Source organism: Meleagris gallopavo, chromosome 11, assembly GCF_000146605.3.
Source record: "Meleagris gallopavo isolate NT-WF06-2002-E0010 breed Aviagen turkey brand Nicholas breeding stock chromosome 11, Turkey_5.1, whole genome shotgun sequence".
NCBI classification, from domain to species: domain Eukaryota; kingdom Metazoa; phylum Chordata; class Aves; order Galliformes; family Phasianidae; genus Meleagris; species Meleagris gallopavo.
The window spans coordinates 6,055,479-6,069,862 of record NC_015021.2 but is presented as its reverse complement, the minus strand read 5'-3'; the positions used below and the strand labels follow the sequence as shown (position 1 = coordinate 6,069,862).

Below are 14,384 nucleotides of genomic sequence, written 5' to 3'. Positions count from 1 at the left end.
ATCTGGTTTTGGGTTCCACTTAAATGTTTCCCCTCCAAAGAAGGGAATTCAACATCAGCAGACATTTAGGCATATGGCTGATTCCACTTAAGTGGGTCAAAATACTGTTTTTGATACACACTGCACATGCTCAAGGATGCGTCTTCTTCCAGCCTTTGCCCACAAAACTGAGAATGAAGAGCAGAAACAAAGGTTCAGTGTAATACAGCAGGTCTGGCAAAGAATCAGCAGATTTTTCATATATTTATTTGACGAATCAAATCACCATTTTGCACAACTTTATCATCTTAGACCTTAATTAACTGTCTGGAATAGGAGAAGGGTATATAATAATAATAGTAATAATAATAAAGAAATTTGAAAAAGAGAGATGAAAAACCCTTGTAGGTCAAGCTAAGGCCAACAGAGAAGTGTTAGGGGGAGCTCAGGAATGGCAGATGGTTTGTGATGCTCTCAGTAATGGCTTGTGATGTTTCCAGTAGTTATGGATTTTTAAAGACTCAGAAGGTTCATCTCTGCATGAAAATAATAAAATACAAAGGAGCGCTACACACAACACACAGTGAAAGCCACTGACTGGGTGCTGGACTGGGTGCTGAAGATGGTTACTTCAAAATAAAGAGAATAAAAACTTTTTTGTAATACTTTCATCCATTTGCATGCACTATACAGTGGCATTACAAAGAAGTAGGACACAGTAATTATTTCCATCACATGAGATTTCATTTCATCCTTAAAACATCTCACAACTAGAAAGACCAAAAATGGTTTGGACCTAACATAGGAAATAATGATTTTCAGCATAAGAAGTACTCACCAAGAAATTGTCATGCACATAATCACAGAATCACAGAATCATAGGGGTTGGAAGGGACCTCTAGAGATCATCAATAATCATATTACTTTTTATAATGGGCCAACTATAGCTTCTACCTAGTTAAATCTGTTCTTCTCATTGCCAGTTATGAAAGATACCAGTGGAGACAGAAGTACTTGTCTGATTTACAAACAATTTGACATCTCTGTACCATTTCTCTATTTAGAGCATCTCAAACAATACAACTCCTACAATAAACACAAATTACTTTGACTCACTCTATTCCCTCCTCCATCAGTTTCAATATTTACATATTCTAGATGACAGCTTCAGAAGCAAGATCAAATTTAGCACAAGTTTCACAAAGCTTTCCAGAACTGTGATTTTGTTAATAAAAGTAGAAAAATACAGGTTTCTACACAGCTGTCTTCTGCGTTCCTCTTGAAAATACCAGCTGTGGCTTTGAATTAATGTTATGGTTTTCAATTGCTTGCACACCTTTTAAAGGATAAAGGAAGGCACTGGAAGCAGAAGTTGTTAATTATGTTACGTTGTTCAAGGTTTCTCTTTCAATATAGAATGTGTAAGAAGAAGGCAGCCTGCCAAGGGCAAACCACAGAAAGATTTAGCAGTAAAAGTTACATATTTTTTCCTTTTAAGTGTAAGCACAAACTGATGTCTGCTAGACTAATACTGTTTACAACAGAAGGCACTAAGAATATTTTGCCATCAATGATGGAAATACTCAGGTTGCAGGCCTCCCACTTAAATATAATTAGCCTCATCCCTACAATGTGCTTTTTTACTGACTGAATTTGTAATCACCCTCTAATACCCATTTTTAAATTCAGAGCCTTTCAGGACCCCTTGGCAATCTGCTTATCAGTTACATGACATACTCTTCCAACTGGGAGGTCAAACAGGAGTGTGAAATGTTTTACTGCGGCTGTCAGATATGCAGGATGAACAACTAGCTCATATGAAAGGGTGTTTTACTCTTCATTTCTGAAGGGATGAGATTCCACTCACTGACTTGGTGTGTTAAGTCAGACATAATGTGGAAGAAGAAGAAGACATTGTGATGGTAATGAGAATAATCATTGAACTTAGCCATTAAACTTTCAGCTATTTACTTAAAAAATATTTAAGGAGTGAGATTAAGATCAGGAAAACTAAATATATGGCTTTAATTTACAAGTAAGACTCAATATAATCAAATTAGTACTAGTGCACTATGTCTGATTCCTATCATCTAAAACTCATAACAACCTTAAACAAACATGGAAAGTGGGTTACTAAATAGCTTCTGTCCAATTACAGGAAAAAGCTGACAAAAAAAAGGAGGAAACTGCCTCATCATTTCACTGACATTAACTGGCATCACACTCTACCTGTATCTAGGTTGCAGTCATCATATTCTATACCCTACTCTTTTCTTCTTAAGAAGACAAGTGTGTGAGAAGAAGTAATCTTTTATTTAAGCCAGGTAACATATCTGAAAAAGCAGTCCCTAGTTCAGCTATTTCATAGCCTCAAGCACCTTGAGGCCAGTGAAGAGCTACCTTCTTGTCAGATAAGCAATGGCTCCTGCACTGCAATTTCTCTACAAGAAAAGCCTGGACCCAGCTGGGACAACACCAAGCCACAGCAGCCCTGGTCCCCACCAGGCTCTGAACAGGCAGGGACTCAGCTGGAAGGCAAGTTGGGAAGCTTCCACAGTACTGTTGTGACATGTGCTAGACACATCATTCCATTTGTGCCCCTTTCAGAGAGCTGTATTGGTGGTTTTCCTGGTATTTGTTTTCCTATTGCAATCTCCTTTAGCCGCCAGCACAATTTTAAAATTACAGGCAACTTATAATAACAGTGTGCACAAAACGGCTGGTGTTAAATGCTGTAATCCATCTCCACTAAAACTTTTTGATTATTCAGTATAAAAACTGGCAAGAAGACAGATGGCATCCTTGATATATTTTAGCAATTTTTATTTATAATCAATTATTTATGCCCACTTTTGGTTACAGATGCAAAATAGCCCATTTTTTACATTTTCCAAACAGAGGCTTTCAGTACTGGCTTCAATTACAGCTAAATATTGAGCTTCAGTTGGGATAAACTTCTGACAGTTTTCTCAGGCTCTAGTGAAGCTGAACATCTACTGGAAGGCACAGGGACAGGGCTGACCTCTAGCCCAGAAACCCAACATCAAGGGCTGCCTTAGGGCCACCACTGTGCAGAAGAGCTGCTGCTTCCACACAGGATCAAGAACAATCCTTTTGGTTTATCTGTACCATCAGCAAAACCAGTAAATGGTACTTTTCACTGAAAAGAGAAAATGTTCCACAGAGAGTTGATTCACAGAATCATTTGAAATGGCCAGAATTTTCCTTAGCCCAATCAAAATTTCTATGTCTTGGCTGGAAAAGAAGAACACACCTAAAGGATGCAATACCCAAATCTACAAATCCTTGTTTCTAATGCAATGGTTCGTGAGAGCTTTGCTCAGGGACAGCCTGCTCCCTGTCCGCCCTGTGAAGGCAGTCTCCTAAGCAGCCTCACTGGAGATGTTCCTGGAGGATCCTGGAGGACCTGTGCATCATGAATGTGAAATGGCCAAAGCATGTCTTGGAGGATCACAAAATCTATATCACAGAGGGCAAGGAGAACATGAATATATGAGTTGTGGTTTTTATGGAATGCTGTTCCAACAAACGTAGCTATAACATTCTGTATGCTTCATTCACCTGGAGGTCTGGCCCTCTCTTCCTTGCAGCCACTAGAGGTCAACACAATCACACACTTCAGAGCAGGAGCATGGAGCTATGGCGGACTGATATCTGTCACTTGGGCTGGGATTGTGAGATGGACCAGGGTCTCTGCTCACCTCCTGCCTTATGGAAAGTAGCACGTGTGGCTGCACAGCTCCAGTGGACCAGAACCACAACTGTCTTGGTTGCAAATGGGCCTCATCCAGCCTGTGGAAAATGAAGGGATGTGGTCACATGTGTGCATGGCGCTCATGATGGTCTTCTGATCTGTGGCCAATGTTCTTATACTGAAATACAAAATCAGGAAACCAGTATCTTCTCTTAGATAATACACTTCCAAATACACTTCTTGCACTATTCAGATTCTCTATGAATTCTGGAGGCAATGACCAGTACTTGTTTCAGTGCAGGCATAAATTTTTCAAAATCTATCCTAGAATCTTGTATAACTGTCCAGCAGTTTTGATTCCAAAAATGAATGGATAGACAAGCATACACATGCAGTGGAAACCAGCTCTTCGGTCATTCAACCGTCTCCCACAAATATGTATTTTCTGGAAAACATTGCTATTAAATTATGAAATTGTGTCTCTCACATCCCCAGTTTTACTGCTGCAGCTTGATAACCTCTTCCCCAGCTGGATGTTTGTTTTCCATAGCATGTCTGAAGTTCCTCATTTTATCAATCTTTTTCCAGTGCAAACGTACATAACATCTTCCTAACATCATGTATATCAACAGTGACTCCACAGCCTCCACACCCCCCTGCCCCATCCCCAGTTCATTTTGTTACCTCTTTGCATGGCCTTGATCAAAGCAGAAGGTAGAAGGTGCTGGGGTGGCTTCCTTTTTCTTTTCTTCATTTGCTGCCTCTGTGAAAGTATGTCTTCATGCTGCCCCTATGGGGTAGGGGGGAAGTGGGAGCAAACATGGTAAGTGGAGGTTGTGGAGTCACTGTTTGTGGAGATGTTTGAGGAAAGGGTATACGTGGTACTTAGGGACATGGTTTGGTGGGCTGTATTGGTGGGAAGTGGCTGGTTGGACTAGATGATCTTGGAGGTCTTCTCTAACCTTAACAATTCTATGTTTTAGCAAAATAAAAACACTAATATTTTGCCTGTATCTTTATATTTTAGCCTCTTCCAAGAAAGAATAATTCAACAGTTTCTCTCAATAAATATGGATTTAAAGTTCAGGTTACTGCAGATTCAAGTCATTACTGCCTTATGAAAACCTCTATGCCAAGTGGAAATATTATTACAAGCCTTATTGTGTTCTCCTTATTGACATGCCAGCATTATAGATAAACTGCTGTCAAAATTGTGACTTATTGTAGAGCACAAACTGTGACATGTAGTGATATTAACAGCTTTTCAATTTCTTTTTATGACAGTAAGCCCATCTTCCTCAAGTAATTATACATATTTATTTCACACTGCAAACTGCTTCATTGCTTTAGTAACACTATCTCACGCTGATTCCAGAAATCAGAACACATTCAATTTTAAAGTCATTTAATTTAGAACAGTAACTGCACATAATTATTAGAAGTTTCATAGAGGGTCTTGATATTCTGTACCTACTTAGAAGAAATTGCAAATTTCAAATTATTCTTTTAATCAGTAAAACATATCCTCATTTTTTTTACTTCTTCTTGTACTATTCTATATTATTCTATAGATTTCTATTGTTGAAAAAAAATAAACACACAAAAACAAAACAAAACAAAAAACAATCAAACAAAAAAAAACACACACACACACACAAAAAACCCACCCCAAATCATAACAACCAAGGAATTTGGATCTAGAAGTATGGAAAAAAAATCTTTATTCGGACAGTAATGAGTCACTGGCACTGCTGCCCAGAGAGGCTGTGGATGCCCCATCCCTGGAGGTGTTCATTGCCAGGTTGGATGGGGCAGCTTGAGCTGGTGGGTGGGCAGGATCTAGAAAGGGACTCTGGGCTATAAACACAGAGAGCACGCCTACCCTGGTAGGATCTCTCCGTCCAGCCAGGCTCCTACTGCTGTTCCTCGCTGGTTCTGCAGTAGTCCTGCATTGCTCAGAGCTGTGGCTTCCCCAGGTGAAGCACTATGTCACTCACAGTGCCCAAATGCTTTCCTACAGTTTCTTCCTGATGAGAGAATCTGCACTTCCAGTGTTGAGAAAGATAGCAGAAATAACAAATACAACTTCAGCAAGAAGCAGCAGAGCGTGGAACAAAGAAGATTGCTTCCAAGATCAGGCCAGGGCTCACCTGTATTTCAGGCATGGATTTAGCTGCTCTGAAATAAAATTAAAAAAAAAAAAAAAAAAAGTTGGAAAAGCCTTCTCAGACCTCATGAATCATTCTCAACTAATGAGAGTAAGATGTGGCTCAGCTATCAAATAAACACACATTATCTGCACTTAGCCCTGGCGGACGTGACTGCAGGGCTGCAGCCCATCAGGCTTCCAGCTATTAGGATAAACAGGTACTGATGGTGCTTCATTCACTCTTTTACTACTGGATGTACTGTTTTATCCATTAACTGAAAATCCTCTAGGACGGTGCCGAATACACCAGTGAGCTCCTGTAAGTTTAAATTCATTCTTCTACCAGTAAGATTTTAGAATTTACACAAAGAAAACAGTGCTTCACTAATCTCTCCAGGCCTCTCCCTACTCTAAGTTTCTAGCCATTAAGTTCTGAAGGCAGGATAAACTGGACTCACCAATTACTGCACATCTGGGGAAAAAAAGGAAAGAAACAACAACAACGTTTTGCTTTAATGTTTTGTTTGTTTCTTTGTTCTTAATTCTCCAGGCTCTTCATTTCTGTCTGCAGGCAGATCCTGAACACTTGGAGAAATACATTTTAGAAAGCTGTGGCTCTGAAAGGCAGCCATCACAGTCACATGCACAGGTGGGAAGGTATATCAGAATGTTCACATAGTTGTGGCAAGGTGTCAATGAAAAATGTGTCAAAGAGCTTCCATAAATTTACTCTAAATCAGGCAGGACTCCCACCAATGCCACCAAGACTGCAGCTTAGATAAAGGTCTATGTCTCAGGTCATTGGAAGGGAAAGCACATTGGTGAGCAAATTTCATGGCATCAGAGACAACTAAAGCAGGCTACATCAGGAATATAGCCATGTTGATAATTAAAAAATATGAATTTGTGACTTTTGTTTCCTTATAATTTCAACAAAGCTCCACATTTCACAGCTTCACAAAAAACGAGAGAGAGCTCTTCTACGGTTACACATCTACCCTAGCAGCAGACTAGGCACATTCCTAAATCAATAATTCTTCACCAGCACACATGTATTCATATGATAATAATATTTAAAAAATAAAGTAAAAGTGTGCATGACCTCAAAGCAACTCACCCAGGTCTATAGTAGTGTGTGGACAAAGTCAGCCAGCCCCTGAAATCCAGACAAATAAGCCTCATATACATTCTAATGCACCAAGTATCACACAGAGAAATTTTTCCCACCTTCAAAATGTAAATACAACTTTGGTTCTACAGATATGTGCAGCCATAATCAAGGAACACTTAATAGCTCTTAAGCAGATCCTAAAAAGATCTTGAGGAGACTGCTCCCGTTTTTAATTTGTCTGCATGGAAACAAGCAATCTTAGATGTCTGAGGTTGATTTGTGATAGTGTGCAGCACTTGTTTTTGTTGTGAAGTGCAGGATTTGGATGTCTGGCATTCCACCATCACCGAACCACTGAGGAACCAAAGCTTTCCCCTGGATCAGTCTTCCTGCTCAGGCCATTCCTGTGGTTTCACTGGCAGCAGAGCCAGCCCAGCACTTGGTCATAGGGAGACAGGTGACCTTCCCTTTCCTCCACATTTCTTCCTCCTCCTGTTCCTGCTCTTAGCCGTGCAGTCCAGCCTCTGCCTGATGTCTGCCAGGCACCTTCCTCAACCTGGCTGAATTTAGTTCCCCATAAAACTAGTGAGGCTAAATTTCTTCCTCCGTGGGTCCAAGAAGCACCAAATGAGCCACTAGTTCAGGGGACATGGCTGGAGTAAAGCTGATGGAGATGGAAGAGACAGAAAAACACTTTCCTGATAGGACTTCCAGCATCCTTTGGAGCCACACCTCCCATGTTCTCCTATGGCTTTCTGCCCTGCTGAGCCAACAGGCAGCAGCCTGCCAGGATACAGGAAACAGCACGGGCTGAGAAACACATGCCCCTGGGGTAGGGAGGCTGGGGGACACAGGACAGGAAGCTGATGCATCTGAGAGCAGCTTACAGCTCTATGATGACAGTCCCAAATATTTTGTCTATTAGTTTAGGCCCCAATTTTTGGCAGTCAGAGAAAGCAGGATACATTGTCATGTTATTTCAGCCAGTAAATATCTGCCTGTGTGTCCACCAATGAATTTTGCTGTGTAAAAACCTAACAGACTTTCATTTAAAGCCAAATTAAAAATTCTTGCAACTTCTCCTCTTACAAACTGCACAGAGTGGCTTGGGAGCTGCTCTGCTATGACCAATGCTTCTCATTCTTACCTTGAGCTTGGCTCATCATAGCCACCTGCTGTTTTCTACATCGTAATGAGACTGCATGTGGAGAAATAGTCCCCTTCTATATATTTGTTCAAATATCTCTCAGGCCGGGGCTCCAGTTGGGTCACCAGTATGATTACTAAAGAAAAAAAAGAGTAAGTAGAACAACTATCTCAGGGAAGCAGTGCAGCTAATTGTTCTCAGAGCTCAGAAGCCTGTTGTGAAAACAAACAAACAAACAAAATGGACACTCTGAAAAAGGGCTGCTTGCTGCATGTATTATTTCTGGGAAAGCGAGGATGCAGCTGCAGGTTTAAAAATGATTTCCCCCCAGCAGTTTGTTGGGTGCTTTCATTTTGCTGGCTTCGCTTTCTTTCCTTATGTTGACAGCCTGTCTCTCATCTGTGTTTCACATTAAACAAGAGACAAGTGATCTCATCACAGAGGTTTGCTTATTTGATTGATATTGTTGCAAGGACTTCAAGGAAATGTGCACAGAAAGAAGACATTCCTGTTTGGTAGTTCTCCTTGATATGGGAAGAGTTTGCAGCAGCTGCAGCTGCCAAGATCTGGCAGAAAGGCTTACGTTCATTGAGAGCATCATGCACAAGGCAGCTTGCAGGCCACTCATTTGCAATAATGGTATCAGCATCATCTCACAATACTATAACCATACCTCTGGAGAGGCAAACAGATAGAGATAATACGATATTGAACGGCGGGACTCTTTGCCATCTGTCAGCTGGACATTCAAGTAAAAGTAGCAGGGTAGAACATTTAATGCTTCATCTGCTTTCAGCAGGGAGATGTATGCCATCCTAGCCAGAGCATCCTGAATGATGAAGCAAACTAAAATGTTCGCATTAAAAAGTAACGAAGGGAAGCTATTCTTGGAGCCATGTGGGCCACCAGATTCTTCCTAAATGGTGCAGAAATATCAGCATGAAAAATTAATACCTGAAGTGGGTGATTCTTACTCAGGAAAAGGAGGCAGTACTCAATGGTCCTCCAGCTGTCCCTCCTGCCAGAGACGAGAGTCCATTTTTCCGCTGCCTTACACAGCAGCAAAGACAGGACACAACTGTGCTTAGCTCTGGGCAGGGAGAGGGTGAAGTTCTGTCAGAGGGCCTGCTGGATAGAAGGAGGTTTGTTTTGTGGCACAGTCCTCTCATTTCAGGACTTCAACAGCTCTAACAAACAGAGAAAAATATCCCCATGGTAGCAGCTATAATATGGCAGAACAGCCTGAACATGGCACGCTCACAAATCTCACGGGGTGGTAACCTATCCCCCCATGACTACGAGCTGTCACACACTGCTCATAAAGCCTGAGCCTCTGCCTGATAGAGAACTCCCACCTTCCACTTGTAGATTTGGACTCATCTCAGAGTCCTACAACAGCACCATCTGATTGTACAGGATAGATGAGGTGTGGTATTTCTGTATAGCCACAGATATGTTCCTGCATGGAACAGAACCTATTTCTAGGATTTTGTCTACGTTTGCAGGGCCATTTCAAAACAGAATCAAAGACTCACTTCAGTATGAGAACTGATCAGGCACTGAAATATCAAGCAACTGGCCTTGAAAGTCAGGGTGAGAACCAAAATACAGTTCCGTGCTCAGAGCTTTTATCTCCATTCAAGATGCTCTTCCTCACAAAACTTGATGAGAGAAGACAAAAGGTGAGAAGCAATTTCTAGCTGAGGTTAAAACTATGAATACATTATGGCAACAACACAGCAGAGCTCTAAATGCAAGCATGAATCTGAGATACAGCTTCCATGAAGGGAAAGCAAGCTGTGGGACAAAACCTTGGTGTTACGCAACTATGCAGGAAAAATACTATAAAGCTGCTCAAATCCTCAAGGCTTCATTTTCTAAAATACAGTCTCACATGACGCTGGGTGCAGGTCAGGACACGAACTCCAACTGGGCTAAGTCTGTTCAACTGAGGAGATAGATTAAATAGCAGGACACACATCCTGCTGGATGGACAGCGCTGGAACCAGGAAAATAACTTCACCAATGACTGCATTTTGAGCCTTCAGGCAAAATAAATGACCTTTCTCCTTTTGAACCCAAACAAAAAAATAAATAAATGTTGCTTCACTTTCATGACATATAACAAATAAACCAAATAATAATAATGACTCTATGTAATTTTTGATAGAATATTATTTCTGGCATATCTCTACAAAAGAAAATAACTGGCAAACAGAAAGGTTGATATGAGAAGGAAATACTTTCCTCCTCTGCTCTTTCTAATATCAGTCTAGGTCTTTTCTGAACAGCTCTGCGACTGAGGAGTACAGCTGTGACTAAGAGCAAGAGTAACAAATGAGGCATATCAAAATTTCCTTTACTGATTGACTGTGAGTAGCACACTTACTCCACGAGCCTAGCATGCTATTATTTCTAATAGAACCAAAAGGGACTAGTGCTGGACTCTGTTAGGATTTGCCACATTCATGCCGATAAAACCTCTCCAGCTAAATACAAGACTTGAAATTTCTTGGTTCTTGTCAGTAGCTCTATTTGACTACATATGCCTGGGCATAGGCTTAGAACTACAGCCATAAACAATATCCCAGAGAAGACCGGAGGGTCAGAAGTCAGCCAGGGAGGAGGGTTCTAGTCTATTTGGTCTAAACATGACATGTCAGGTTGACAGAGTATACTGGGGAGAAGGAACAGTCCTGAGCATAGAGAAAATGCAAGAACTGTTGGACTCTTTGTTGAAAAAAGCTGTGTACCAGATCAAGGTGAGCAGAGACGGTAAAACAATTTACATTAGCCACACCATAAAAAAAAGCTATGCTTGCCATTTCTGCCACCCCAATGGTCGAGCCTTTTCTACATAATGCAACACATTTGGACAAATTTGGTTGGACAAATTTGCTCTTAGAGGTAATTTTTTTTTTTGTATGGCTTCAAAATTTTTACCATAGAGAAAATAGTGAAAGAGTAGTCAAGTCATACAAAATAGATCACGTGCCCATTTCACAATCAATTAGATTAAATTAGGCTACTGCACAGTGATGGTACTTGATGAGAAGCAAAGGAAATTGTTCAGGCAGTTCCAATAGGAATTTGGTTAATTATTGATAGAGACTTTATATAGCTGACATCCACTGTACTAGAGGAAAGCCCCAAGTGCTTTAGTGCATGGGTGAGATGTTCACTTCTAGCTAAATGAGCCAATCTGGCCAATAAACTTAGAACGTTTTCTTAGTTGGTCACAAGCAGGGAGAAAATTATAAGACAGAAGTCAGGAGAAAAATCAATCTTTTTGAACCACTGAACCCATAACAACAAGTATGGACTTTAATTGACTCAAATGTTTAAGTTTGTTAAGACAGTGAATGTAATCCAATGTCTAAAAAGAAAAAAGGGACAAGTCTTTGAATCACAGAACTTCTCAGGTTGGAAAAGACCTTAAAGATCATCAAGTCCAACTGCAACCTGACTAAATCACCATAACTCTAACAACACTCTGCTAAATCATGTTCCCTGAGCACCACATAAAAACGAACTGTAAATACATTCAGGGATGGTGACTCAACCACCTCCCTGGGGAGCCTATTCCAGTGCTTAACAACCCCTTCTGTAAAGAAGTGTTTCCTGACATCCAACCTAAATTTACCCTGGTCCCTTGCTGTAAGCAGCTTTCATGTATTTGAAGAGAACAATAAGGTCTCCCCTCAGCCTCCTCTTCCCCAGACTAAACAACCCCAGTTCCTTCAGTCGCTCCTTGTAGGCATATTCTCCAAGCCCCTCACAAGCCTTGCTGCCCTTCTTTAGACCTGCTCCTTCTTTGGATCTCCATGTCCTTTCCGTATTGAGGTGCCCATTGGCAAATTCATTAATATGAATGTATGAGACCACAGAATATATCTGTACCAACTGCTAAACTTACTTCATTTCAGTTTTATTCCCGCTATTGAGTATTACTTGGTTTTAGTTGGGGATTTAATAGGACTTCATCTTGAATATTAGAGCTGAAAGTTTTCATCTCATCTGGACTTCCTGAAATTAGATTAACAATTTTAAACAGAAGATGAGGCAGGAGGACAAGGAAGAGTCCAACCACAATACTAGACCTGCCCTATTTTGAAGGATTCTGAGGAAGAGATGTCAGATTGAGACTCCAGACAAATACAGCATGCATGACCAGTGCATCTGTTGCATCAACATGCCACTCGGCCAGTATGTTCCTCAAAATAAGCAGGCAGGTATTTTGCCCTGAAGTTTCTTCTATTGAGTGTTTTGTTCACGTAGGTTTGCATACAGCCAGCCCATCTATACGTGCACAAGACCCATAAGAGAAAATGTACAGTCCTTGCACAGCAAGGAGGAGCAGTTATTTTCTGCAGTTAGCTGCAGGAAAGCTGCAGGGTGCAATCAATCTCCTTATTGATACGTGCATGACATTACAACTCATGGATCCCCTGTGATCTCCAAAGCCCGCTATTTACAGCAGCCACTGATATGTCAGACTTGCAACACACGGACAAACTTTTCATTTCATCTACGCTTCACAGAGATACCCTACTTGTCTCTACTTCTGCTTGCACTGTAGAGGCAAGAGAGGTGTTTCAAGATGTGGAGGCAATATGTCCTATCATCTATTTTTAATGAAGTTTCTTGAGAGAAAAAGCACCTAGTACATTATATCCCTGCTTCAAAGAGAACTAACTTTCAGAAAGTCAAAGTACTAATGTTTCCCAAGCTATGGAGTGAATTTTCTGTGAAGATAGCCCAGTAAATACAGTTTTTTTCTACTTTTTCCTTTTTTCAAATAACTGCTCTGTGATGTTAGCAGACCATATCTGATAAATCAGTCCATCAGCAGATAAGAAGAATGTTCACAGGAGAAGTATCAGCCAGAAGGGAAAAGGCAGAGAGATCAGCTGGCAAGAGAAAAAGTTAAAAAGAACCACCTAGTGTACTTGTCATATTTTGTGCTACTTCCTTGGTCTGAAAGCCAGCATTAGAAACACTTACACACCTATAAATGAAAAGAGACTATAGATGCCACTGGCTGTAAAGAGAAGGAGTGAGGTGGAAGAGAATTGTGCCCTGATTGAGCCCTTTGTGCAAGTGAGCATTCTGGGGCACATGTTCAAGGTGCAGACCAAGGATAACCATTTGTAAGTTGTTGTCTGACTGGAGTGGGCTTTGGACATACATTCTCTTGGAAACAACCTCCCTTTAAACAGTCCACATACACTTAAACCTTGCAATGAGCTCTGGAGCTTTTTTTTTCTCAAAACATTACTTTTGATTTAGTCCAACAGCTTGTGCACATACATACTCTCCTGTACCATATCATGTGACCTTCAGAGCAAAGAGGAATCTATCATCACACTTTCACCTACTATCCTCAGTATTTATCCGGTCACTCACTAACTGCTGCACCTCCCAGGCTCTTAAAAACAACAATCCTTTTTCTTCCCATCTTGCCTGAGAAACTTACAGATTCTCATAATTGACCACCATGTAAATATTTATGTTTCAGACCAGAAATTAAGCTTCAGTAGGAAACATTTTCCCTTCTCACTAGCATAGACATGGTGGGGGTGCAGGAGCTGAGCTGAGAAGTGCAGCAAGGACATACGACTGGGTTTGTCCTGAAACCAGTTGCAGTTGTGTTCCCTGGTGCAGGGCTGGTCTGCACAGACCTGGACTGGAATCCGCTGAGCTCTGGGCCTGCCCACGCTCTGCAGTGTGCTCTGTGCAGAGCTGAGGTCAGGAAGTGAAAGCTCGCTGCCTGTCGCATGGAGCATCTGCTGCAAGTACATGAAGAAAATTGCTCATAAGTAGTGCTTTCCACCAGAAGATCTTCTACAGGTGGCAAAGGTGAAGCAAAGAAAGAAATGACTTTACAGAAGTGACTGAACAGATTGCTAACAGAGCCTGGAAATGATTCTATGCCTTCAAACCCTCTATCAGTAGATACAGCAATCAAGTGCTTAGGGGATTATGGATGGTAGGTGGCAGGGTGACATTTTTCTTTCAGAAAGGAAAACGCTCCTTTTCTTCACTCATGTTGCCCTTTGCAGCGTTTTGCTCAAAGATCAATTCACTAAACATTTTTCCTAAAAAAAGGTTCAAACACACTGAGATATTTTTCCCCTTCACACAGTACCATTTCATCTAATTAAGAAAAAAAAAAAAAAACCAAAGCCTTGGTCAATACATTCATGGTTCAGACAATGAGAACTTCTGTTTGCCATTGAGTATTATCAGCTTACCTTAGCACTGAGGTGGATGGTTATTTACC

At 41.0% G+C, this 14,384-nt stretch overlaps 1 long non-coding RNA gene across 1 annotated transcript; it reads right to left on the bottom strand.

Annotated features, from left to right (window-relative positions):
* Positions 1 to 283: 283 nt before the first annotated feature.
* Positions 284 to 5,872, bottom strand: LOC104912575. The gene is made up of 3 exons (XR_004160947.1): positions 5,577 to 5,872; positions 4,379 to 4,484; positions 284 to 3,792 (listed from the first exon to the last, which is right to left on the bottom strand). It is a non-coding gene; the product is annotated as an uncharacterized LOC104912575 (long non-coding RNA).
* Positions 5,873 to 14,384: the final 8,512 nt, after the last annotated feature.